General features: G+C 45.4%; 2 long non-coding RNA genes across 2 annotated transcripts in view; one reads left to right on the top strand and one right to left on the bottom strand.

The window, feature by feature from the left end:
• LOC139767134 (uncharacterized) overlaps positions 1-27,661 on the top strand; it is a 95,869-nt gene that overhangs the window by 28,616 nt on the left and 39,592 nt on the right. The gene's annotated exons all lie outside the window — the stretch shown is intronic.
• On the bottom strand, positions 44-27,409 carry LOC139767141 (uncharacterized). The gene is made up of 2 exons (XR_011717003.1): positions 27,315-27,409; positions 44-460 (listed from the first exon to the last, which is right to left on the bottom strand). It is a non-coding gene; the product is annotated as an uncharacterized lncRNA (long non-coding RNA).

Raw genomic sequence — 27,661 nt, 5'->3', positions numbered from 1 at the left:
TAGTTTCTTGAGAAACGGATAACACCTGATAATCATAAGCGGCTTCAAGAGAAATCCAGAGCATTTTATTCCTAATATAGTTTCACATTTTATGACACAGTTTCAGTAGAAATGGAAGAAAATCACATATCACTATTAATCATTAACAAAACACATCTCTAAAAGAGCATTATGTTGTGGAGGATAAAGAAACACTGTATAATGGTCATATCCTGATGGGTGTGTGGGTCGGGCTGGTCATCACTATCAGTAATAGGGACGAATATTGTCGCAGCAGGAGTAATCATTTCCGTAAGGTGCGTATGAGTTGCGGCACCAGTACCTGCAGCCGTAGTAGCCACTGTCAGGTCTATAAGGGAAGTGACGGTTATGCCAGGGAAAATGCTGACTCGCGGGATCGGCGAACACCACCACCGCCAGCACCAGCAACACTGCAAACATCACCCGCAACATACTGGACCTGAGGAAGAAAGAAAAGTCTTTGAAATAACCATTCGTCTACATAGACTGAAGAAGTGTCCAATGAGAATACCGTAGGTATATCTTATGTACAAGAGTATCGTGAAGTCACTGTTGTTGTTGCGTCTTTGAAATAACCATTCGTCCACATAGACTGAAGAAATGTCCAATGAGAATACTGTAGGTATATCTTATGTACAGGAGTATCGTAAAGTCACTGTTGTTGTTGCCTGGGTGAGACGCAAGATGGCCCTGCCCCTGAGGTAGGAAGGGCCAGCCCAGGGGTCGCACCCCCTGATCTAGATGGACCTGAACTCGGTGATAGAGTTTGTGTGGAGGAGTGACAGCCTGAGTTATAGCAGCGGGGATTTTCCTTCCCCTGGTACGTAGGTTTAACCACGCTGCAGAGATCAAGCTTGAGTTCTCACACCAACACATGTTGGCTGTTTCCTCTCCTATACTTTTCGTTCTTCTCTTCTTGGTCTGTCAAAACTGGAATTGGTCATTTGTTTGAGTTGATATGAATTTCTAAAATAGAATATTCTAAACTGTATTAAGAGCGCTGAATAGCCTTAGATGCTCCAGGGCTTGGATTATATAAGCCTAAATTTCATAATCCAATCCAATCCCAAGCATCGGTGGTGCCCCACGGAACGTTACACAAGTTGGACAGAGAGAGAGAGAGAGAGAGAGAGAGAGAGAGAGACTGTACACAAGTGATAACACTAAGGTTACTTGTGTTCAGCCAGGTTATGTTCCAATAGGGCTCTTCTCAGACAGTTGGCCCGGGTCCTAGGCAGCCATGACCGTAGCCCTTGGGTCAAAATAGCCCAGGCCCCTAGGTCGCCCTAACCCTGGCCCCAGGGCAGCCTTGACGACCCAGATTACACCTGAGGCTAAGTTTAGGAATATGATGTCATAAGACGCCCCTCTAGATGTCCATATTGTATCTAACCATGGGTGAGGCAACCTCACGTCTGCTTGACTTCCCTCTCTCTGGTAATGTTGGCACAGAGTGGTGAAAGCGTTGGTGGAGAGTGTTGGGGAATAGTGACAGTGTTGGTGGAAGGGCTAGGAAACACTACGGAATATACATGAATATACATGACAAGGTTTAGGGCAGAGGTCAGGTCACCTGCACTGGTGAAGTGTATGGTGAATAGCAGCAGTGTTGATGAACATCCAGGGCGGTTTACAGGAGAAAGGCAGACAACAGGAGGCCTGATTGGCCCACGACTGAGTTGTCTGGCAAAAGAAAAAAAAATAAGAAAATGAAATTCTGCTCAGCAGTTTTTAAGCTGTCACCGACTCCCCGCTGTTGCATATTAGCCTTCAAGCGTCCCCGTTACCACTGTCGTTTATACAGTTTACATGGGGCGTTTTTCTCAGATTATACCTAAATTTATAAAACATTTGTCTAAACTGTCTAAGTGAGAGGGTTAGGGAAAATGCTTTGGTAAACAGAGAAGAGGTAGTGAAAGCTTTGCGGAAGATGAAAGCCGGCAAGGCAGCAGGTTTGGATGGTATTGCAGTGGAATTTATTAAAAAAGGGGGTGACTGTATTGTTGACTGGTTGGTAAGGTTATTTAATGTATGTATGACTCATGGTGAGGTGCCTGAGGATTGGCGGAATGCGTGCATAGTGCCATTGTACAAAGGCAAAGGGGATAAGAGTGAGTGCTCAAATTACAGAGGTATAAGTTTGTTGAGTATTCCTGGTAAATTATATGGGAGGGTATTGATTGAGAGGGTGAAGGCATGTACAGAGCATCAGATTGGGGAAGAGCAGTGTGGTTTCAGAAGTGGTAGAGGATGTGTGGATCAGGTGTTTGCTTTGAAGAATGTATGTGAGAAATACTTAGAAAAGCAAATGGATTTGTATGTAGCATTTATGGATCTGGAGAAGGCATATGATAGAGTTGATAGAGATGCTCTGTGGAAGGTATTAAGAATATATGGTGTGGGAGGAAAGTTGTTAGAAGCAGTGAAAAGTTTTTATCGAGGATATAAGGCATGTGTACGTGTAGGAAGAGAGGAAAGTGATTGGTTCTCAGTGAATGTAGGTTTGCGGCAGGGGTGTGTGATGTCTCCATGGTTGTTTAATTTGTTTATGGATGGGGTTGTTAGGGAGGTAAATGCAAGAGTTTTGGAAAGAGGGGCAAGTATGAAGTCTGTTGGGGATGAGAGCTTGGGAAGTGAGTCAGTTGTTGTTCGCTGATGATACAGCGCTGGTGGCTGATTCATGTGAGAAACTGCAGAAGCTGGTGACTGAGTTTGGTAAAGTGTGTGGAAGAAGAAAGTTAAGAGTAAATGTGAATAAGAGCAAGGTTATTAGGTACAGTAGGGTTGAGGGTCAAGTCAATTGGGAGGTGAGTTTGAATGGAGAAAAACTGGAGGAAGTGAAGTGTTTTAGATATCTGGGAGTGGATCTGGCAGCGGATGGAACCATGGAAGCGGAAGTGGATCATGGGGTGGGGGAGGGGGCGAAAATTCTGGGGGCCTTGAAGAATGTGTGGAAGTCGAGAACATTATCTCGGAAAGCAAAAATGGGTATGTTTGAAGGAATAGTGGTTCCAACAATGTTGTATGGTTGCGAGGCGTGGGCTATGGATAGAGTTGTGCGCAGGAGGATGGATGTGCTGGAAATGAGATGTTTGAGGACAATGTGTGGTGTGAGGTGGTTTGATCGAGTGAGTAACGTAAGGGTAAGAGAGATGTGTGGAAATAAAAAGAGCGTGGTTGAGAGAGCAGAAGAGGGTGTTTTGAAGTGGTTTGGGCACATGGAGAGAATGAGTGTTGAAAGATTGACCAAGAGGATATATGTGTCGGAGGTGGAGGGAACGAGGAGAAGAGGGAGACCAAATTGGAGGTGGAAAGATGGAGTGAAAAAGATTTTGTGTGATCGGGGCCTGAACATGCAGGAGGGTGAAAGGAGGGCAAGGAATAGAGTGAATTGGAGCGATGTGGTATACCGGGGTTGACGTGCTGTCAGTGGATTGAATCAAGGCATTGAAGCGTCTGGGGTAAACCATGGAAAGCTGTGTAGGTATGTATATTTGCGTGTGTGGACGTATGTATATACATGTGTATGGGGGGGGTTGGGCCATTTCTTTCGTCTGTTTCCTTGCGCTACCTCGCAAACGCGGGAGACAGCGACAAAGTATAATAAATAAATAAAAATTGTCTAAACTTCTGAAGGTATTTATAGTCTTCGCATTCGCTACGTCTGACGGTAATTTATTCCAGTGCTCAACACAGGAAAAGAAGCTTTTTCCCCCGTCCGTACTACATCTTTTAGCTTTGAGTTTTATTTCATTTGTATTTTCTTGCAATTCGAAAAGATGCTCGTGGTTTACTTTATGAAACTTGTTCAGAATTTTGAACGCTTGTATTAAGTTGCTGCGAAGCCTATGTTTTTAAGGGAGAAGAGATTCAATCCTTTTAGCCTCGCTTCGTATGCCAGATTTCTTAGGGATGAGATCAATTTTGTCGCGCGTTTTTGTACTTATTCTAATTTTTCTTCGTTTTTTTTTGTAGTTTGAGGACCAAAACTAAACTGCCTATTCAAGTTGTGGGCTTACTAGAGATTTATAATGTGTGGAAAATGTTTCTGGCGTCTTGTAATCTATGTTCCTGGTTATGAAACCTAATATTTGGTTGCCTTTTCTTACTTGCTGCTTAAAAATGTTAAGTGTATTTCCAATTGTCACTAATGACAACTCCAAGGTCCTTTTCTCATTAACTTTAGTTAGAGAGTTTCTGAATAGTTTGTAGTCGTAACGTATATTCTTGTCTCCAAAGTGCATAACTTTTACACTTATCAAACTTCATTTGCCATCTGTCTGACCACTCTGCTAGTGAATAAGATTCTGAATAATTTCAGTCTCGCTTGTTTACAATTCTACCTTCTACTTTAGTATCGTCAGGCAAATTTGGAGATCTTAGATATGAGACCGAGTTCTAGGTCATTAACGTATATTACGAATAGAATTGGGCCTATGACCGACCCCTGTGCCACACCACTCGTTACGTCTGGCCAATCTGAGACTTCGCCGTTTAATACTATACGCTGCTTTCTTCCGGTAAGCCAGTCTCTGATCCATGTACAGGGTTGTTCATCGATTCCGTATGCTTTGAATTTACTTCAAAGTCTCTTATAAAACTTTGATCCTTATTGCATTTGCTCAACGTCTTGTATACAACATAATCCCTTCAGTTAGACAACTTAACCTCTTGATTATTTCTGTTATACTTTGTCGCTGTCTCCCGCGCTAGCAATGTAGTTCAAGGAAACAGACGAAAGAATGGCCCAGCCCACCAACATACACATGTATATACATACACGTCCACACACACACACACACATATACATGCCTATACACTTCAACGTATACATACATATACATACACAGACATTATACATATATACACACGTACATAATTCATACTTGCTGCCTTTATTCATTCCCGTCGCCACCCCACTACACATGAAATGATACCCCTCTCCCCCACGCACGCGTGCGAGGTAGCGCTAGGAAAAGACAACAAAGGCCACATTCGTTCACACTCAGTCTCTAGCTGTCATGTATAATGCACCGAAACCACAGCTTCCTTTCCACATCCAGGCCTCACAAAACTTTCCATGCTTTACCCCAGACGCTTCACATACCCTGGTTCAATCCATTGACAGCACGTCGACCCCGGTATACCATGTCGTTCCAATTCCCTCTATACCTTGCACGCCTTTCACCCTCCTGCAGGTTCAAGCCCCGATCGCTCAATATTTTTTTTCACTCCATCCTTCCACCTTCAATTTGGTCTCCCACTTCTCCTTATTCCCTCCACCTCTGACACATATATCCTCTTTGTCAATCTTTCCTCACTCATGCTCTCCATGTAACCAAACCATTTCAATATACCCTCTTCTGCTCTCTCAACCACACTCTTTTTATTACCACACATCTCTCTTACCCTTTCATTACTTACTCAGTCAAACCACCTCACACTACATATTGTCCTCAAACATCTCATTTCCAACACATCCACCCTCCTCCGCACAACGCTACCTATAGCCCACGCCTCGCATCAATATAACATTGTTGAAACCACTATTCCTTCAAGCATATCTATTTTTGCTTTCCGAGATAATGTTCTCGCCTTCTACACATTCCTCAACGCTCCCAGAACTTTCGCCCCCTCCCCCACCCTGTGACTCGCTTCCGCTTCCATGGTTCCATCCTCTGCCAATTCCACTCCCAGATATCTAAGACACTTCACTTCCTCCAGGTTTTCTCCATTCAAACTTACCTCCCAATTGACTTGTCACGCAACCCTACTGTACCTAATAACTTGCTCTTATTCACATTTACTCTCCTCTCAGCTTTCTTCTTTCACACACTTTACCAAATTCAGTCACCAGCTTCTGCAGATTCTCACCCTAATCAGCAACCAGCGGTGTATCATCAGCGAACAACAATTGACTCATTTCCCAAGCCCTCTCATCCACAACAGACCGCATACTTGCCTCTCTCTCCAAAACTATTGCATTCACCTCCCTACCAACCCCATCCATAAACAAATTAGACAACCATGGAGACATCACGCACCCCTGCCGCAAACCTACATTCACTGAGAACCAATTACTTTCCTCTCTTCCTACTTGTACACATGCCTTACATCCTCGATATAAACTAGCAACTTGCCTCCCACACCATATACTCTCAATACCTTCCACAAAGCATCTCTATCAACTCTATCATATGCCTTCTCCAGATCCATAAATGCTACATACATATACATTTGTTTTCCTAAATATTTCTCACGTACATCCTACATCCTTCAAAGCAATCACCTGATCCACACATCCTCTACCACTTCTGAAACCACAATGCTCTTCCCCAATCTGATACTCTATACGTGCCTTCAACCTCTCAATCAATACCCTCTCATAAAATTTCCCAGGAATACTCATCAAACTTATACCTCTGTAATTTGAACACTCCCCTTTATCCCCTTTGCCTTTGTACAATGGCACTAGGTATGCATTCCGCCATTCCTCAGGTACTTCACCATGAGCCATACATACGTTGAATATCCTCACCAACCAGTCAACAACACAGTCACCCCCTTTTTTTAATAAATTCCACTGCAATACCATCCAAACCCGCCGCCTTGCCGGCTTTCATCTTCTGCAAAGCTTTCAGTACCTCTTCTCTGTTTACCAAATCATTCTCCCTGACCCTCTCACTTCGCACACCACCTCAACCAAAACACCCAATATCTACCACTCTATCATCTAACACATTCAACAAACCTTCAAATACTCACTCTATCCCCTCACATCACCACTACTTGTTATTATCTCCCCATTAGCCCCCTTCACCGATGTTCCCATTTGTTCTCTTGTCTTACGCACTTTATTTACCTCCTTCCAAAACATCTTTTTATGCTCCCTAAAGTTTAATGATACTTTCTCTCCCCAACTCATTTGCCCTCTTTTTCACCTCTTGCACCTTTCTCTTGACCTCCTACCTCTTTCTTTTATACATCTCCCACTCATTTGCAGTATTTTCCTGCAAAAATCGTCCAAACGCCTCTCTCTTCTCTTTCACTAATAACCTTATTTCTTCATCCCACCACTCACTACCCTCTCTAATCTGCCCACCTCGCACGCTTCGCACGCCACAAGCATCTTTTGCGCGAGCCATCACTGCTTCCCCAAATACATCCCATTCCTCCCCACTCACCTTACGTCCTTTGCTCTCACCTTTTTCCATTCTGCACTCAGTCTTTCCTGGTACTTCCTCACACAAGTCTCCTTTCCAAGCTCACTTACTCTCACCACTCTCTTCACCCCCAACATTCTCTCTTCTTTTCTGTAAACCTCTACAAATCTTCACCTTCGCCTCCACAAGATAATGATCAGACATCCCTCAGTTGCACCTCTCAGCACATTAACATCCAAAACCTCTTGATATGATGACTTAATCCTTACAGTCATCATACTCAAGGTATTATGCAGTCGTATTCAAGGCGATGACCCATCGTACTCAGGGTATTAAGTGCGCCAGTAATAACGCGAGTGGAACGGCGTTATATACACTAGGATTGAGCGGGGCAAGTCAGTAAAGAAGGGGAAACATGAGAGTTAATGAAGCACAAGAAAGAAAACACTGATGTAAGTTATGTGAAACTGAATCTCATATCGTTGTATATTGCTGACGTATGTACTTGTCAATTCGATTTTCGTTTACGTTTGTCAGAGTCGATAAGAATATACGACATTTATTGTAAGGAGAATGTAAACAGAATCAGGGGCCGTATCAGAGGTAAACTACGAGAGTCCATAAACATATCGGTGGTTGAGGGAATCAGCGATACGCTTCGAATTTGTTAAATAAACGTTGTGTTTGCTAATAGTACAAATGTCAGTCTAATACACCAGAAGTGAGGGATCACCACCTACCTTGTTCAAGCGTATCGAGAACTGTCTCGGAGAAGCCAGGCGTTGTGGCCCTTAAATACCAGCAGGAGCAGTTTTTACCCCCCGCGAGGTATGGACGAGTAATGGACGTGTTGAGGGCGATCCATGGTTGTGTCCGATTCTATTTTCTAGATATGTAACGCAGTCACTTCCTCCTCTGTATCCGGTCTTTACATGGCGGTAAAACAACCACTTCTTATCACACGTAACATAGACTTAACTGTCGGTGGGTCAGCAGTGTATGTAGTAATTGGTGACGTATTCGAGAGAATGGTAACACTGCACCGGTGTTAGAGGGCCTTGGGAGTCCCCAGGCGGGCCATGTTCCTCCCCGTCCACCCCGTCCTTTTCTGCCGCCATATTTGATCCAGGAAACTCGGGGTACAGTATAAAAAGAAACGCTGGTTGAGTATATCCAGTTGGCAGGTACTGACGAACACACGCAAACATTGTCCTCCGCCATCCGCCCCGTCTATTGTGTTGCCCGGGTTAGCTTGGCTTTTGGCCAACACCACCAAACTTATTCATTTCGTGATCTAACTCATCTTGGCTGGTCGAGGTCTCTTTCCAGTTATTCTTACATTACGCAGAGCAGCAAGACGCGGTTGTTTCTATATTCTGTACACACCATTGCCCGCGGGACCCACCCAGGGCTAGGCAGGTCAAAGTGCCACATAGAAATATCAGTAACAGATGTCCCAGCCGGGTTGAACCAGGGTACAACATCTTTAAGTGGTGAGACTTCAATGACCTAGTCACACAAGGTAACAACATAAGCTCAGATTTCAGAATTCACTTATCTGATGACAGAGCTCCTCCAACACCACGGTGAAGTTTTAGCATCTTCAACATGCACTGGACACAGGGAATAGATGATAACGATTTACCCATGGGCGTCGAGGATTCGAACCCAGTCCCACCAAGTGGTAGGCCTGTTCAATAGTTAACGTATAGGCAAACTCTGGGCTGGTTGAATGAGGGTGAAAGCAACGAATGACAGAGAAGCTCAGAAGTGCTTAAAATCTACGGGTTTGCCGCTTGACTCTTCTGCCAATGAGAGGGAGATCTCAGACAGAGGTAGTGCCTGCCCCTCCCACGACCTCTCAGAATAGACCCAACTCTTTCTATTCACTATACGAACATTTGTGATCTCTCTAGTAACCTCTCCTCAGTTGAACACCATCTGTCTAGCACCTCTTATGATACCTTACTTCTCTCTGAAACACAGTTGTCTAATGGTGTTCTCATTAGTCCCTTTTTCATATCCATCTATAATCTCCATTCACGATTCCCCAAATTTTGATGTTATCTGGCTCAAGATCCGTTTCTCGGCTACCTGTGTTTCCCTTCGTTTCGCCGACTGCTCTCCTAATTCTACAATTTTATTCTTTATTTTTTTTCGACTGTCTAGTGACATGTCAACGTTCACCATAGGGAATGGTTGAACTCCTTCCATACGGATGGTGGAGGGTTTAAAGGGCTCACGTTCTCCATTTCCAATGATCTTGAGAAAATTATCTCCAACCCTGCCCATATTACTGACCCCTGTAACCACCTTCCTAATATTCTGCATCTGATTTCACTTCTAGTCTTTCGCGTTGTAGCTAAAAAAAATCTCGCCTTCTGTTGGTTCCTCTGACCACAGTCTCAAGAATGTATTTGTTTTAACGGCACCTTCCTTACAACAGCCCCATTTAAACGTAAATAGTGGCACCTCAACAAAGTTGACAGGGATACCATATGAAATTAATATTTCTGACTTTCGCTCGGTAAATTACTGTCTTATATACTGATGCTTCTGTCTCTGCCAAACACATAGCAGAAGGTATTCTTGCGAGAATGGAAGCATTTATCCCGTCTTCCCCCAAGACGACCTCTTCATCCAATCCATGGTTCAATTGTTCCTGTTCTAAGGCCATTCAGGCAAGGGATCAGGCATATTGGGCCTGGAAAAAACTCCCTTCCTCCTACTCCCATGTATTTATCACTGCCCGTGATCGTTGCTCGTACGTTATCCGTGAGGCAAAGCGTTACTTTATTTAGAGGAAGTGCGATAGACTCTCCTTGTCATCCACTAATAGGCTTTCTGATTTTTAGCTAGGGGCGTCTCTAACACCTTCTATCGCTCTTCCTTTCCTTCACTTTTCCGTTCTGATGGTACTTTAGCCGTCTTTACCACAGACAGTGCAGCTTTCTTTGACTCCAGTTTCACCTCGAATTCTACCTTAGATGACTTTAACATTCCTTCACACCCTCATGCTCCTCTTAGTAATCCTACGTCCTTCCCCGTAATCTCTTTTTGAAGCGTCCGAAAATTGCTTCTCCCTCAGGACACAAGCAAGGCTTATGGTCCTGATGGCATCCAAATCCGTATCCCCGTGTACTGAAAGAGTGTGCCTCTACACTTGCACCTTTGCTTGTTCGTCTGTTCCGTTTCTATTGAACAAAACAGCATTTTCTTTCTTCTTGGCAGCCTGCGTTGGTGCATCTCATCCCTAAGAAGGATGACCGTTCTAACCCCTCCAACTATCGTCCTGTTGCCTTGATATCTACTATTTCCAGAGTTTCTAAATCCCTCCTCAACTCTCGTATCCTCAGACATTTTGAATCTCACATTTTTCTGTTTGATCACCAGTATGGCTTTCGTAAAGCGAGATCCACTGGTGATATTCTTTCTTATCTTACAAATGTCTGGTCATCATTCCAGAAAGATTTTGGGGTCATGTGTAGTGGCCCTTGACATATCTAAAATTTTTGTGGCGCCGGGGTCTCATCTCTAGGTTCCCATCGCTTGGCTTCCCTCCCTCGCTTTGCTCCTTCATATCTACCTTCCTCTCTGGCTGATCTATCTCCCTGGTTGTTGATGGATCAGCCTACTCCTTTTATCCATCAACAGCGGTGTCCCTTAAAGTTCTGTCGTGTCTTCTACACTTTTTCTCCTTTTTATCAATGATTTCATATATACCACACATAACCAAATGCAACCAAACGCTGACGAATCAACATTGCATTCCTCCACATCCTTCTACTCCGCTCCTTCTCTCACTCGATTTGCATCTTGTCTCAACACAACTTCCTCGATAAACTCAGACTTGGACAGGATATCTCAGTAGGATAGACGGAATCAGGTTAAGTTTAATGCCTCCAAGATCCAGTTTCTGTCGATCACTCTATGGAAAATTTTCACAACTTTCTCTCCTGACGGATCTTGACTCAATGAACATACGGAAATAGCTAAGTCTGCTACTGAGAAACTGAGAGTCCTGTTGAGATGTCGAAACTTCTTTTCTTCCGAACAATTGTTCCGTCTACACACAGGACCGATCCATCCTTGTATGGAGCACTATCCTCACATCCGGGGTGGTTCAGCTGTGCATCCTCACTTGTCAGAACAGAGTCGAAACCAGTCCGACTCATCAACGCCATAATGTTGGTTCACTTTCCCTCTTCAGTAGGTATTACTTCGGTTTTTGCTCCCGAGGGCTGGGTACTTGTGTGCCCCCACCACTTGGATAAATATTCGGCAAGCTACTGCGTCACATCATTACTGTGCAGCCGTTGATAACTTAAGGGTGGGCCGTTTTGATAGCTATGTGTTTCCCCACACTTCAAAGCTTTGGAACTCTCTACCCTACCATGTCTTAACCAATAATATGGACCTGTTACTCTTTTAAAGGAAAAATTCATCACTTCCTGCAAAATTCGTAAATACTTTTCCTCTCTCTCTCTCTCTCTCTCTCTCTCTCTCTCTCTCTCTCTCTCTCTCTCTCTCTCTCTCTCTCCTTTCATTAACCTCCTTATATATCAGTTAAGGACCGGAGCTGATGTGAACTTGTTCCCGCAACTGGAACCTCCGACGTAAGGGGAAAAAAAAGGAGGGGAAGGGGGAGGGGAGAGGTCTCCTCAGCAAACTAATCAGCTGGAGTCAGGAGTGTTGCTATGTAAGTACAGACCATATCATGTACCGCTGACGACCCCTGGCAGGTTGTTCATCAATATGTTTCGTCCATCTTTCACCAGGATGAGATCTCCAGGTTAGCACAGGAATTTCTGGGCGGGCGTCTGTGAGTGAATAAGGCCTGTGAAAGGATCCTTTCACGTTTCTATAGACTGGATATTGAGACGAGATGTGGCTACGTATTGTAAAACTTCTCATGAAGGTCATTTATTGAATAAACCTGATCAGGTTATCCTGCTGGCATTCTTGGTTCCCTTTCCCGCTGTGAGATGTCTCTCAGACGCTCGGCGGGGTAACCACTATCTGCTAACTCTGATGTGTGTAACGAGTAATTACCCTGAGGCATTACTCTCGCGTCGCATCACCACCAACAGTGTGGTGTGTCTGCCTTCGTCCAGTTTGGTATTCCGTACAGTATGTAGTTTGACCAACGTACTAACTTCACGTCAGGACTTCTTTTCGACAGCTGGTGAACTGATTAAACATCCGACAATAGTTGCCGTCGGTGTATCTCCCTGACATCACAGAGGCACTCTGTTGCACCAGACTTTGAGAATGTATAACGAAAGTTTTGCCCCCAGCGAGACTGGGTTCGGGATGAGGTCGTCCCCCATATGCTGTTAGCCATTCGAGAGGATCCACACACCTCAAGGTTTAGGCCGCGTCAGTTAAGCCGCTGAGGAAAGCCTGCCTCAGTATGTAGCTAGGTTCAAGAGGACCACAGAGTTAGCCTGGCCAAAGTCGACTGAAGGAGATGCATGATACCAGCGCCCAGATAAGGGAGTTTAAGGCTGGAGGTCGAGTACTGCTCCTGATTCCAAAACATCGCAACCCATCACAGGTCCGGTTAGGGTCGAGAGAAGTGTTCGACCAGTGAACATGGTCATAGAAAACCTTGCCAGGCGATGACCAGAGAAATTAGTACTTGTGAAGATGTTAAAGCTTTATCATAGCAGGGAGGGGAGGCCTGTACGTCCTGCGGTGTGCGCCACCCTTAGTGAGTCAAAATGAACCACGAGGCAATGCCCTAAATGTAGGGTAAGAGTGCGGAAAAATTTGTGCCCCTAAAGTTAATCAGTTCTGCGTGTGTTAACTGAACTCCAGCTAAAACTCGCTCACCTTCCACAGGCTCAGGCCGACGAGGCTTAAAAGGCCCATCTTCGGAGATGCTCTACGATCCTGCTTCCTGACCTTGTAGGATGGGACCATAAGTCCTGCCCAAATAGTGACTACCTAGGAAGGAACTGAACTACCTGGAGGTCCATAACCTCACCCAGAGTAGCTGTAGCGCATGAGCCTCACGGTGCGTGTTGGTTCTCCAGCCTGACAAGAGTCTACGACTGTGCGTGGAGTACGGGATGGTGAACCAAGTCACGAAGCCAGACTTCACCTAAGTATCTATGAAGTCAATGACAGCGTGCGGCGTGCCACCCATGTCAGGAAACTGGACCTGTCTGCAGAGGTTGGGGAGTTTTCTGCTCTCGTGACTCCAGGGAGGCATATTTCAGTTCGATATGATGCCCACCGGGATGACGAACGCCCCGGCTACGATCCAGCGACTGAAGGAAGTGATGACGACGACCGGCCTGGACCGGGTACGTACTTACATGGACTATCTAGTTGTCTTCAGTGACACGCGGACAGAGCACCTGATGTGGCTGCGGGCCCTCTTCCACCGCGGGTAACCTGACCTGGGTCAGCCTTCTGGGACAATGGTCAGGTCACGGCCGTGTCACGCCAGTCGTTGCCAAGATGGAAAGCACTGGGGAGTTACCCCCGTCGTGTCCAGCTACTATAGAAGGTTTTTTTGCCTGAATTTCGCTCAGGCAGCCACATTCCTCACTGAGTCAAAGATCAAGTCAACCCCATGAAGCCGTTCGCAAAGACCAATGATCGCCCGAAGGCGTTCGACAAGATTCATCGCTTGCTGACAGATGCCCCTGTGTTGCAAGCCCCCTGACTCTGGGCGACCTTTCTGTTTGCAAATGAAAGGCAGCGATTCGGGCACAGAGGCAGTTCTGCTACAATCAATGCCAGAGAATATTCAGCAGCCGGTCTGCTGTATGTTCGTACCAGCGGAACAATGCTACTGACTATATAGGAGAAGCTTAATGGTGTATATTTCCAGGCTCCTCCTACCAAGTGACTATGAACTTGCACCATAAACCCCCACCACTTTGTGCACCGCACGAGAAGAAAAAAAAGTTCACATTCAGCACATCAGAGGTAGGGACAGTGTAGCTGCTGACGCCGTATACCTACTTCAGTAAGAGAGATTACCAATAGTAAATGCTTGCTGTAGATAATAAAGCTTTCTCCTGTAGTTCCCCATCGTAACAGCTGTGTGAAATAGGTATTAATAGGTATTAATAGGGTTCACGGAGTGCATGTACGCTTAGACCCATCCTTTTTATCTACTTTTTGTGTAGCCCTGATCTCTGGAAGGTCTCCCATACAGCCATCATGCTCTCTAGTGGAGCTAAGTATGGGATCTGTTCCAGTAGTGCCATCCCTAATTAAGGACCAGCCTGGTGGGCCAGTCATGAACCCATTCAGGCATCCCCTCTGGTAGCGTCAGAATCGTATGTCCCGAGCAGTCGACCCACAACAGTCGCACGAGACTGAGGGAGACTCGGCCAGTGTCACGCCTAATTCAGGACCCACCTATCGCTGTGGTCTACTGCCACAGGCAATTGTTTCCTGGGTTGTATTTAAGCATGGATAGCGACTTACATCCTCAGTTCAGATGGAAGTGTCAACCAAGCGAGGTCCTTGATTCAGATGGCATAGATGGTGAGTCCATTTCTGCTCCATAGCCTTTGTAGGCTCCGGTGGTGACCAACCCTAGACTCAGGTGGTGTGTCTTGCCATATCTTATGTTCAACCATCTGAGTCTCCCTTGTATCATAGTTGGTGTTGTGCGTCTTGCTATATGTATGTTTACCGACCTGTCATTGAATTCTATAGATACAAACCATGTCGCGTAACGATAGTTCATTGTCTGTTTTTAAGCATAACTTTAACCCACTTTGATTCCCTGTCCATCGACACTCTCCAAGGATGCGATGTCTACCAGACACAGCCTCCGTCAGCAATTGATGATATACCAAATTCGTCGCCTCATGGAAGGTTATAACAGCTGATGAACTGAGAATTGTTTTCGTAATACAAACTTGGATCATTACCAGCTCAAGTAAATATTACGTGTTAATTCTAACCTAACTCCTGGAGAACGGCCAAATGGCACTTGAGAAAGATTATTGGTGTGGCAAAGTACCTGAAACTTCAAGGATTCATTACCATTATCATTATTAATAGTGATAATACCATCAGTATTATTTCTGTCAAAGGCCAGCACAGTCGTGCTCAAGGGTCGTACCGTCTTGTTCAAGGTCTTGTCATCGTATTAAGGGTCGTTACATTGTTCCCAAGGGTCATGTTAAGGGTCTTACCGTTGTCCTTAAGGAGCTAATATTACACTAGCTCTGTTTTTCGTTACACTATTCGCAGGCTAACGCTTCCCCGTGAGATATCATAGTTTTCGTTCATCTTGCGTTTGACATGTGGACGTCGGTACGTTACCGCTGGTGGCGCCGAGTTGTGTACAGGACTTAACCATGCCACTGTACGTACGTCATAACATTGTTACCACAGAGAAAAACGAGGCGACTACGTCCCACAACATTATAGGAGCAGGGAGGGTATGGCTAGTGTGCAACGCCTGACTGTTGTGTCCTGCCGAGCCATCAAACCCCGTATATGACTCCTACTTCCAAGTACCACAGAGACCTATTTACAGAAATGAGGAAGAGTGGGATATATTCCTCCTCCTCTAAAAATGTTCGGGGGAAGGAGAGTATTAGTATACGTAAAATACGTCCAAGTCTGTGTAAGTAGAACGTTGTGATATTCTTTAACCTGTTAGGATCCTGAACGTTCCGAGACATTTACAAACACACTTTACCGTCACACATTCCCAGGGGTACATCACTTCCTGCTCTCCTGCGAAAAAAGTTTGAAGGTTATAAGGTACACTTTCTTGCCTGCCAAGGGCGACCATGTGTGTGTTAGTACGCTGCTTGAGCAACTTACCTGCTTTGAGTTAGTCAGTTTTTAGATGCACTGATCAAGGCCTATCTCATTAACCCATATATATATATATATATATATATATATATATATATATATATATATATATATATATATATATATGTTGCGTGTGATCAAGTATATTCCTAAGAGTTCACGGGGAAAATGAAACACGATAAGTTCCTAAGTGCACTTTCCTGTAATAATCACATCATCAGGGGAGACACAAGAGAGAAATATGACAGTCAGTTGACATACAACGAACAGACGTAGCTAGGACGCCATTTGGTAAACATACGATTGTCTTGGACAATATAGGACAATATATATATATATATATATATATATATATATATATATATATATATATATATATATATATATATATATATATATATATATATATATATATATATATATATATATATATATATATATAATATATATATATATATATATATATAAATATATATATATATATATATATATATATATATATATATATATATATATATATATATATATATATATATATAACAAAAAAAATGGCAGCGAATAGAACCATGGAAGTGGAATGCGTCATAGGGAGGGGGAGGGGGCAAAGGTTCTGGAAGCAATGAAGAATGTGTGAAAAGAGAGGACGTTATCTGGAAGGGTAAAAATAGGTATGTTTGAAGGAATAGTGGTTCCAACAATGTTATATGGGTGAGAGGCATGGGATATAGATAGGGTTGTGCGGAGGAGGGTGGATGTGTTGGAAATAAAATGTTTGAGAACAATATGTACTGAGGTGGTTTGGTCGAGTAAGTAATGACAGGGTAAGAGAGGTGTGTGGTAATAATAAGAGTGAGATTGAGAGAGCAGAAGATGGTGTGTTGAAATGGTATGGACACACGGAGAGAATGATTGAGGAAAAGTTGACAAGGAGGATATGTGTGTCAGAAATTGAGGGAACAAGGAGAAGCGGGAGACCAAATTGGAGGTGGACGGATGGAGTGAAAAATTTTTTGAGCGATCGGCGCTTGAACATGCAGGAGGGTGAAAGGCGTGCACAGAATAGAGTGAATTGGAACGATGTGGTATACTGGGGTCCACGTGCCATCAATGGACTGAACCAGGGCATGTGTGAAACGTCAGGGCAAACCATGAAAAGGGATGTGGATAGGGAGCTGTGGTTTTGGTGCATTACAAAACACAGCTAGATAATGGATGTGCGTGCATGTGGCGTTTGTTTGTATGTTCCCTGGCGCTACCTCGCTGTCGCTGGCGGTGACGATGCTGTTTTATGTGGGGTGGGGTAGTGTCTGAAATGGATGAAGGCGAGCTGGTATGAATATGTACATGTGTACATGTATATGTGTATGTATGTATATGCATATATGTATGAGCTTGTATGTATATATATGCGCATATGCGTGGAAGGGTCTTTTTTCTGTTTCATAGCGCTTCCCCGCTAACATGGGGAACGGCTATCATGTATGATAACTACAAATGAAACGATATATTATCCCTGTGGATATGGGAGAAATAATACTTCCCTCCTATTTTACTTTTTCCAAAAGAAGGAACAGAGACGCGGGCCAAGTGAGGATTTTTCCCTCTGAGGCTTAGTCACCTGTTCTTGACACTATATATATATATATATATATATATATATATATATATATATATATATATATATATATATATCCCTGGGGATAGGGGAGAAAGAATACTTCCCACGTATTCCCTGCGTGTCGTAGAAGGCGACTAAAAGGGGAGGGAGCGGGGGGCTGGAAATCCTCCCCTCTCAATTTTTTTAATTTTCCAAAAGAAGGAACAGAGAAGGGGGCCAGGTGAGGATATTCCCTCAGTGGCCCAGTTCTCTGTTCTTAACGCTACCTTGCTAACGCGGGAAATGGCGAATAGTTTGAAAAAAAAAAAATATATATATATATATTTCCTTCAAACTATTCGCTATTTCTCGCGTTAGCGAGGTAGCGTTGAGACAGAGGACTGGGCCTCTGAGGGAATATCCTAACCTGACCCCCTTCTCTGTTCCTTCTTTTGGAAAATTAAAAGAAAAAAAACAAGAGGGGAGGATTTCCAGCCTCCCGCTCCCTCCCCTTTTAGTCGCCTTCTACGACACGCAGGGAATACGTGGGAAGTATTCTTTCTCCCCTATCCCCAGGGATATATATATATATATATATATATATATATATATATATATATATATATATATATTTTTTATATATATTTTTTTATACTCTGTCGCTGTCTCCCGCGTCTGCGAGGTAGCGCAAGGGAACAGACGAAAGAAATGGCCCAACCCCCCCCCCCATACACATGTACATACACACGTCCACACACGCAAATATACATACCTACACAGCTTTCCATGGTTTACCCCAGACGCTTCACATGCCTTGATTCAATCCACTGACAGCACGTCAACCCCTGTATACCACATCGCTCCAATTCACTCTATTCCTTGCCCTCCTTTCACCCTCCTGCATGTTCAGGCCCCGATCACACAAAATCTTTTTCACTCCATCTTTCCACCTCCAATTTGGTCTCCCTCTTCTCCTCGTTCCCTCCACCTCCGACACATATATCCTCTTGGTCAATCTTTCCTCACTCATTCTCTCCATGTGCCCAAACCATTTCAAAACACCCTCTTCTGCTCTCTCAACCACGCTCTTTTTATTTCCACACATCTCTCTTACCCTTACGTTACTTACTCGATCAAACCACCTCACACTACACATTGTCCTCAAACATCTCATTTCCAGCACATCCATCCTCCTGCGCACAACTCTATCCATAGCCCACGCCTCGCAACCATACAACATTGTTGGAACCACTATTCCTTCAAACATACCCATTTTTGCTTTCCGAGATAATGTTCTCGACTTCCACACATTTTTCAAGGCTCCCAAAATTTTCGCCCCCTCCCCCACCCTATGATCCACTTCCGCTTCCATGGTTCCATCCGCTGACAGATCCACTCCCAGATATCTAAAACACTTCACTTCCTCCAGTTTTTCTCCATTCAAACTCACCTCCCAATTGACTTGACCCTCAACCCTACTGTACCTAATAACCTTGCTCTTATTCACATTTACTCTTAACTTTCTTCTTCCACACACTTTACCAAACTCAGTCACCAGCTTCTGCAGTTTCTCACATGAATCAGCCACCAGCGCTGTATCATCAGCGAACAACAACTGACTCACTTCCCAAGCTCTCTCATCCCCAACAGACTTCATACTTGCCCCTCTTTCCAGGACTCTTGCATTTACCTCCCTAACAACCCCATCCATAAACAAATTAAACAACCATGGAGACATCACACACCCCTGCCGCAAACCTACATTCACTGAGAACCAATCACTTTCCTCTCTTCCTACACGTACACATGCCTTACATCCTCGATAAAAACTTTTCACTGCTTCTAACAACTTGCCTCCCACACCATATATTCTTAATACCTTCCACAGAGCATCTCTATCAACTCTATCATATGCCTTCTCCAGATCCATAAATGCTACATACAAATCCATTTGCTTTTCTAAGTATTTCTCACATACATTCTTCAAAGCAAACACCTGATCCACACATCCTCTACCACTTCTGAAACCGCACTGCTCTTCCCCAATCTGATGCTCTGTACATGCCTTCACCCTCTCAATCAATACCCTCCCATATAATTTACCAGGAATACTCAACAAACTTATACCTCTGTAATTTGAGCACTCACTCTTATCCCCTTTGCCTTTGTACAATGGCACTATGCACGCATTCCGCCAATCCTCAGGCACCTCACCATGAGTCATACATACATTAAATAACCTTACCAACCAGTCAACAATACAGTCACCCCCTTTTTTAATAAATTCCACTGCAATACCATCCAAACCTGCTGCCTTTCCGGCTTTCATCTTCCGCAAAGCTTTTACTACCTCTTCTCTGTTTACCAAATCATTTTCCCTAACCCTCTCACTTTGCACACCACCTCGACCAAAACACCCTATATCTGCCACTCTGTCATCAGACACATTCAACAAACCTTCAAAATACTCATTCCATCTCCTTCTCACATCACCACTACTTGTTATCACCTCCCCATTTACGCCCTTATATATATATATATATTTCACATCTTGGTTACATCCACACACATTTAGACACCCCAGTCTGAGCCTTCGAGGGGGATGAGCACTCCCCGCGTGACTCCTTCTTCTGTTTCCCATTTTAGAAAGTTAAAAAAATACAAGGAGGGGAGGATTTCTGGCCCCCCGCTCCCGTCCCCTCTAGTCGCCTAGGAGAGATAGGTAGTATGTTTGAGGAAAGGAACCTGGATGTTTTGGCTCTGAGTGAAACGGAGCTCAAGGGTAAAGGGGAAGAGTGGTTTGGGAATGTCTTGGGAGTAAAGTCAGGGGTTAGTGAGACGACAAGAGCAAGGGAAGGAGTAGCAGTACTCTTGAAACAGGAGTTGTGGGAGTATGTGATAGAATGTAAGAAAGTAGATTCTCGATTAGTATGGGTAAAACTGAAAGTTGATGGAGAGAGATGGGTGATTATTGGTGCATATGCACCTGGGCATGAGAAGAAAGATCATGAGAGGCAAGTGTTTTGGGAGCAGCTGAATGAGTGTGTTAGTGGTTTTGATGCACGAGACCGGGTTATAGTGATGAGTGATTTGAATGCAAAGGTGAGTAATGTGCCAGTTGAGGGAATAATTGGTATACATGGGGTGTTCAGTGTTGTAAATGGAAATGGTGAAGAGCTTGTAGATTTATGTGCTGAAAAAGGACTGGTGATTGGGAATACCTGGTTTAAAAAGCGAGATATACATAAGTATACGTATGTAAGTAGGAGAGATGGCCAGAGAGCGTTATTGGATTACGTGTTAATTGACAGGCGCGCGAAAGAGAGACTTTTGGATGTTAATGTGCTGAGAGGTGCAACTGGAGGGATGTCTGATCATTATCTTGTGGAGGCTAATGTGAAGATTTGTATGGGTTTTCAGAAAAGAAGAGTGAATGTTGGAGTGAAGAGGGTGGTGAGAGTAAGTGAGCTTAGGAAGGAGACTTGTGTGAGGAAGTACCAGGAGAGACTGAGTACAGAATGGAAAAAGGTGAGAACAATGGAAGTAAGGGGAGTGGGGAGGAATGGGATGTATTTAGGGAATCAGTGATGGATTGCGCAAAAGATCCTTGTGGCATGAGAAGAGTGGGAGGTGGGTTGATTAGAAAGAGTAGTGAGTGGTGGGATGAAGAAGTAAGATTATTAGTGAAAGAGAAGAGAGAGGCATTTGGACGATTTTTGTAGGGAAAAAATGCAATTGAGTGGGAGATGTATAAAAGAAAGAGACAGGAGGTCAAGAGAAAGGTGCAAGAGGTGAAAAAGAGGGCAAATGAGAGTTGGGGTGAGAGAGTATCATTAAATTTCAGGGAGAATAAGAAGATGTTCTGGAAGGAGGTAAATAAAGTGCCTAAGATAAGGGAGCAAATGGGAACTTCAGTGAAGGGCGCAAATGGGGAGGTGATAACAAGTAGTGGTGATGTGAGAAGGAGATGGAGTGAGTATTTTGAAGGTTTGTTGAATGTGTTTGATGATAGAGTGGCAGATATATGGTGTTTTGGTCGAGGTGGTGTGCAAAGTGAGAGGGTTAGGGAAAATGATTTGGTAAACAGAGAAGAGGTAGTAAAAACTTTGCGGAAGATGATTGCCGGCAAGGCAGCAGGTTTGGATGGTATTGCAGTGGAATTTATTAAAAAAGGGGGTGACTGTATTATTGACTGGTTGGTAAGGTTATTTAATGTATGTATGACTCATGGTGAGGTGCCTGAGGATTGGCGGAATGCGTGCATAGTGCCATTGTACAAAGGCAAAGGGGATAAGAGTGAGTGCTCAAATTACAGAGGTATAAGTTTGTTGAGTATTCCTGGTAAATTATATGGGAGGGTATTGATTGAGAGGGTGAAGGCATGTACAGAGCATCAGATTGGGGAAGAGCAGTGTGGTTTCAGAAGTGGTAGAGGATGTGTGGATCAGGTGTTTGCTTTGAAGAATGTATGTGAGAAATACTTAGAAAAGCAAATGGATTTGTATGTAGCATTTATGGATCTGGAGAAGGCATATGATAGAGTTGATAGAGATGCTCTGTGGAAGGTATTAGGAATATATGGTGTGGGAGGCAAGTTGTTAGAAGCAGTGAAAAGTTTTTATCGAGGATGTAAGGCATGTGTACGTGTAGGAAGAGAGGAGAGTGATTGGTTCTCAGTGAATGTAGGTTTGCGGCAGGGGTGTGTGATGTCTCCATGGTTGTTTAATTTGTTTATGGATGGGGTTGTTAGGGAGGTGAATGCAAGAGTTTTGGAAAGAGGGGCAAGTATGAAGTCTGTTGGGGATGAGAGAGCTTGGGAAGTGAGTCAGTTGTTGTTCGCTGATGATACCGCGCTGGTGGCTGATTCATGTGAGAAACTGCAGAAGCTGGTGACTGAGTTTGGTAAAGTGTGTGAAAGAAGAAAGTTAAGAGTAAATGTGAATAAGAGCAAGGTTATTAGGTACAGTAGGGTTGAGGGTCAAGTCAATTGGGAGGTAAGTTTGAATGGAGAAAAACTGGAGGAAGTAAAGTCTTTTAGATATCTGGGAGTGGATCTGGCAGCGGATGGAACCATGGAAGCGGAAGTGGATCATGGGGTGGGGGAGGGGGCGAAAATCCTGGGAGCCTTGAAGAATGTGTGGAAGTCGAGAACATTATCTCGGAAAGCAAAAATGGGTATGTTTGAAGGAATACTGGTTCCAACAATGTTGTATGGTTGCGAGGCGTGGGCTGTGGATAGAGTTGTGCGCAGGAGGATGGATGTGCTGGAAATGAGATGTTTGAGGACAATGTGTGGTGTGAGGTGGTTTGATCGAGTAAGTAACATAAGGGTAAGAGAGATGTGTGGAAATAAAAAGAGCGTGGTTGAGAGAGCAGAAGAGGGTGTTTTGAAATGGTTTAGGCACATGGAGAGAATGAGTGAGGAAAGATTGACCAAGAGGATATATGTGTCGGAGGTGGAGGGAACGAGGAGAAGTGGGAGACCAAATTGGAGGTGGAAAGATGGAGTGAAAAAGATTTTGTGTGATCGGGGCCTGAACATGCAGGAGGGTGAAAGGAGGGCAAGGAATAGAGTGAATTGGATCGATGTGGTATACCGGGGTTGACGTGCTATCAGTGGATTGAATCAGGGCATGTGAAGCGTCTGGGGTAAACCATGGAAAGCTGTGTAGGTATGTATATTTGCGTGTGTGGACGTCTGTATATACATGTGTATGGGGGTGGGTTGGGCCATTTCTTTCGTCTGTTTCCTTGCGCTACTTCGCAAACGCGGGAGACGGCGACAAAAAAAAAGAAATATATATATATATATATATATATATATATATATATATATATATATATATATATATATATATATGCAACAGTCTAAGCCGGGTAGCCATGTTATCGACCAACCTCTAGGGGTGGATGGACAGCTGGGTTGACTATGGACCGTCTGCCGTAACCAAAATTCGAACCTGTGCGCTCGACCCTGGGCGGCCTGTGTTTGCGTCACGGTCCGCAAACCTAACCGCTACGCTACGGAGGTCCATGAAAGAGGTGTGCTGAGGCGTTCTCTAGCGTGTGTGTTCATACTTCTGACCACAGACGTTACAAATATATTATCCCTTTTAACCAATAGGCCAAAGCTTATAATTCCTTCAGTATAGCTTAAATTAGCACCACAAACATGTAGTCTACTGATGTTGTTACCTTCTCCATAAACATGCTTTACCTGACGTATTTCATTGTAAAAGAAAATGTGTCTGCCATTGTCTATTACCACTTGTCTACTTGATTCAAACACATCTCATGTGGTTCTTGTCTGGAGCGGACTCTACCTTCCCACACTGTAGAGGAAGCGGTTGTATCAATCCCCAAATTCTTCCTAAAGTGGTATCCTTATCTCAACAAACAGGTTGCACTGTGATGTTACCTCTCTGTGTTACCCCTTGAGGCTGACGCCACGACTCGTGGGTATGATGACCTAGTCGTTTTGCCGACCATACAGGATCCCGCCGTCATGCCCGTAGGTCATTCTGGTCGTGGTTAAGGGCGGCGCCGTCGTGGTCAAGGGTTTGGATACCACTTATCATTCTGAACCCTCATTGTTTCATCGCGTTTAGATTTCTTATTGATTAGACCAAAATCATTTTGTATACACTCAACAACTTGTTAACAACTTCCACGGTGTGTCTGGTGGTGAGGTAGAGGGTGGCGTGCGTGGACCATCCCTACCTGACGCTGTGTTGGCCACGACCAATAGTTTCCTCGTCTAAATTGTTCTCAGAATCATTAAAGAAAAGAAGAATCAACAGGTAACTGGAACTTGCCTTTGATGTAAGCCAGTGTTTTTGCGGAGGCAGCACCAACCCCTGACTCGTTACCATGGTGGCCAGGGTCCACCGTTCTTACGTCAGCTGGGGTTGTAGGATACTCTGGCAGGTGCTCGACTCCAATGTCTCGTACCAACAAGGCGGGAAATCATTGACAATATAATCCGGTTCTCGTTTTTTATTGATTTTGGGCTAATACAGATGTAGATGTTGGTAAGTTGCTGGAGGCGGGTAGGTGAACAGGGCCGGGTTACATAACAGTTCCACCTGACCATTACCCTCCCAGCTCCTACCTGGACAGCAAGAGGAGGAGGGCGGGCCAGGGTCTGGCTATGGCCACCTGACCACACACCGCCAGACCCCTCCTCGAGTAGGAGGGCGGACCAGGGTGTGGCTGTGGCCGCCTGACCAAACCCCGCCCAGCTCTTGTAGTTATCATCTCATATTAGCAATGACTCTACAGAGAGAACGTGTGTGTGGTGTGTGTGTGTGTGTGGAGGGCTAGGACACGCTAGTGGTAGCCGGGCGGCTTGCAGGTGTGGTGATTGAGGCAGGCGTCAAAGCAGCACTTGAGGCGGCCGGAGCAGGAGGAGTCGCTGCTGCAGCGGCTGGGCGGACCACCGAAGGTGCGGACGGGCGGGCACTGAGGGCGGACGGGCGGGCAGATCCCAGGCTTCACTGTGGAGGGAGGGAACAACACTCCGTCAACCGACCTCACTCCCTCCCTCACAACCCACCACACACCTTCATCTACCCTCTACACTGACACTAAAACATGCGACACTCATCGCTAAACATGCATATCCCGAACAAAACAGTACCAGGAAATATCCTTAATTGATCATAAATGATCAGTCTCGTCCAATTCAAGCTTTTTGACATGTCAAAAGTGATCAACTCTTGACGGGGGATGACTGAGGAGCTGCTGGCCACCTGACGGCGGTGAAATGTGTGTGCTGGGGAGGAAGCCTCCTGCCCCCTAGCCACATTCTTGGGTGGGAACTTAGCTGTAGTGTGGTGATGCTATGCTAATGCAGTGAGTATGTGCTGCAGCATGCCAGAGGTTGGGTACAGCATGCTGTGATCCACTTGCATGCTGCAGGTGGATCACACAACATGCTGTAGGTGGATCACACAACATGCTGTAGGTGGATCACAGCATGCTGCAGATGGATCACACAGCACGCTGCAGGTGGATCGCATAGCATGCTGCAGGTGGATCACACAGCACGCTGCAGGTGGATCACACAGCATGATTGCAGGTGGATCACAGAACGCTGCAGGTGGATCACACAGCATGATGCAGGTGGATCATTGCAAGCTGCATGTGGATCACACAGCATGCTGCTAGTGGACCACACAGCACGCTGCAGGTGAATCACACAGCATGATTGCAGGTGGATCACAGCATGCTGCAGGTGGATCACACAGCATGCTGCAGGTGGATCATAGCACGCTGCAGGTGGCTCACACAGCATGCTGCTGGTGGATCACATAGCACACTGCAGGTGGATCACACAGCATGATTGCAGGTGGATCACAGCACGCTGCAGGTGGATCACACAGCATGCTGCAGGTGGATCACAGCACGCTGCAGGTGGATCACACAGCATGCTGGTAATGGATCACATAGCACGCTGCATGTGGATCACAGCACGCTGAAGGTGGATCACAGCTCGCTCCAGGTGGATCACATAACATGCTGCAGGTGGATCACACAGCACGCTGCAGATGGATCACATAACATGCTGCAGATGGATCACAGCACACTGCAGGTGGATCACACCGCATGCTGCCGGTGGATTACACGGCATGCTGCATGTGGATCACATAACATGCCTCAAGTGGATCACAGCACGCTGCAGGTGGATCATAGCACGCTGCAGGTGGATCACATAACATGCTGCGGGTGGATCACATAATATGTTGCAGGTGGATCACAACACGCATCAGGTGGATCACAGCACGCTGCAGGTGGATCACAGCACGCTGCAGATGGATCACATACCATGCTGCAAGTGAATCATACAGCATGCTGCAAGTGGATCACAGCACGCTGCAGTTGGATCACAGCACGCTGCAGGTGGATCACATAACATGCTGCAGGTGGATCACAGCACGCTGCAGGTGGATCACAGCACGCTACACGTGGATCACATAACATGCTGCAGGTGGATCACAGCATGCTGCAAGTGGATCACACAGCACGCTGGTTGTGGATCCCACAGCACGCTGCAAATGGGTCACACAGCATGCTGCAGGTGGATCACAGCACGCTGCAGGTGGATGACAGAACATGCTGCAGGTGGATGACATAACCTGCTGCAGGTGGATCACATAACATGCTGCAGGTGGATCACAGCACGGTGTAGGTGGATCACACAGCACGCTGCAGGTGGATCACACAACATGCTTGCAGGCGGATCACACAACATGCTGCAGGTGGATCACACAGCATGCTGCAGGTAGAGCTAGCAGCGTGTTGCATCACACAGCATGCTTGCAGGTGGATCACACAACATGCTGCAGGTGGATCACCCAGCATGCTGCAGGTGGCTAGCAGCGTGTTGCATCACGCAGCATGCTTGCAGGTGGATCACACAACATGCTGCAGGTGGATCACCCGGCATGCTGCAGGTGGCGAGCAGCGTGTTGCAAGTCACTTGAGGGGAGGGGGTGTGTGTTTCAGGTTAAGTTGCAGCATGATCACTTAACAACGACACTTGTTACAGCATCGTGTGGGTAATCCCTGTAGTACGCTGTAGGCATGACATGCAGCATACAGCGTGTTACGTGTTGGTGAGTGGTAACAGGTAACATCAGGAGCAAGAGGTGGGTTAAAGCTATGCTGCAGCTAAGCCAATACAAGCACCAAGCGTGAGGCATTACCTACATGACAGGTGTGGTACAAACCCGTAGGAAAAGTGGGAGGCTTGGAGCCACCCTCGCAGCAGTAGTACTGGCCATGAGGAGTTCTGCACCAGTAGCGGCACCCGCCACCACAGCACACCATGACCACCCCAGCACACCATGACCACCCCAGCACACCATGACCACCCCAGCACACCATGACCACCCCAGCACACCATGACCACCCCAGCACACCATGACCACCCCAGCACACCATGACCACCCCAGCACACCATGACCACCCCAGCACACCATGACCACCCCAGCACACCATGACCACCCCAGCACACCATGACCACCCCAGCACACCATGACCACCCCAGCACACCATGACCACCCCAGCACACCAT

This window comes from Panulirus ornatus, chromosome 59, assembly GCF_036320965.1.
Source record: "Panulirus ornatus isolate Po-2019 chromosome 59, ASM3632096v1, whole genome shotgun sequence".
NCBI classification, from domain to species: Eukaryota; Metazoa; Arthropoda; class Malacostraca; order Decapoda; family Palinuridae; genus Panulirus; species Panulirus ornatus.
This window is presented reverse-complemented; position numbering and strand designations above follow the sequence as displayed.